The sequence below is a fragment of the Nanorana parkeri genome, unplaced genomic scaffold, assembly GCF_000935625.1.
Source record: "Nanorana parkeri isolate BGI_ZX_2015 unplaced genomic scaffold, ASM93562v1 scaffold35, whole genome shotgun sequence".
Lineage (NCBI taxonomy): Eukaryota > Metazoa > Chordata > Amphibia > Anura > Dicroglossidae > Nanorana > Nanorana parkeri.
The window spans coordinates 965,759-966,721 of record NW_017306303.1 but is presented as its reverse complement, the minus strand read 5'-3'; the positions used below and the strand labels follow the sequence as shown (position 1 = coordinate 966,721).

General features: G+C 45.7%; 1 protein-coding gene across 1 annotated transcript in view; it reads right to left on the bottom strand.

Annotated features, from left to right (window-relative positions):
* DDIT3 (DNA damage inducible transcript 3) overlaps window positions 1–963 on the bottom strand; it is an 8,092-nt gene that overhangs the window by 1,465 nt on the left and 5,664 nt on the right. The window lies entirely within an intron of this gene.

Sequence of the window (963 nt, the reverse complement as noted above, 5' to 3'; positions counted from 1 at the left end):
AATAAAACCCCCAGTGGTGAATAAATACCACCAAAAGAAAGCTCTATCTGTCCCCAAAAAAGGGTATAAAATTCATTTCAGTACAGCGCTGCATGACGGAATAAATGTCAGTCAAAGTACCGCAGCGCTGAATACTGAAAAATGGCCTGGATGGGAAGGGGGTTTAACACCGCGGATGTCAACTGGTTAATTACTTACAAGTCCACACACTGTTTAAACAGCCACCACTGACGTCAGTAAGGCACTCCACAGAAGAGCCACTGGATCTTAATTTAGCGTGACCCAACCAGCTTAAAGCCTGCAAGGACAGCACAACTTGCATTCTCTATAGGGTAACATATAGAGCAGGGATAGGCAACCATGGCACACCAGCTGTGGTGAACCTACAAATCTTATTACGGCTTTGGGGGTCATGCCTGTAGAAGTCAGTTGTGGGATTTCCTCAATAACTGGAGTGGCAAGTTTGCCTACTCCAATATAGAGAACTTGGGTACATTTTATGCTACTAGGACACCAGCATTACTGATCTGACCATCGTGTGATGTCTTTGGGCCAGCTTCTTCCGTAAACATCAACACTGGTCATAAGGGAGCACAAAGATGGTCCCTGCCCTCACTCAATCAGGATGGTGGCTGCCCCACTTGCATTAGAATGACCTGCTTGAGTGACTGTCACCTAAAGCTGGGTACACACACTGAAAAAAGGAAAACATAACAGATTCCTCCATCGACGCTTACGAGCGTTGATCGAGGAATCTCCCACTGAAATTGGCTGCAAGCACCCGTTTGGTCGAGAATTTTCCAATCTGCTCCTTCGTTCTGCTGACTGATGGATGCCATTCGGAAGGGTGCTGAAAGCGTGTGAATTTTGGCCGGTTCATTAGGAACCGGTCGAAATGCATACCATGTATACACCACTTAAGTCTATGGGATTATAAAAGATCAAATCCAGTTAAACTCTGAG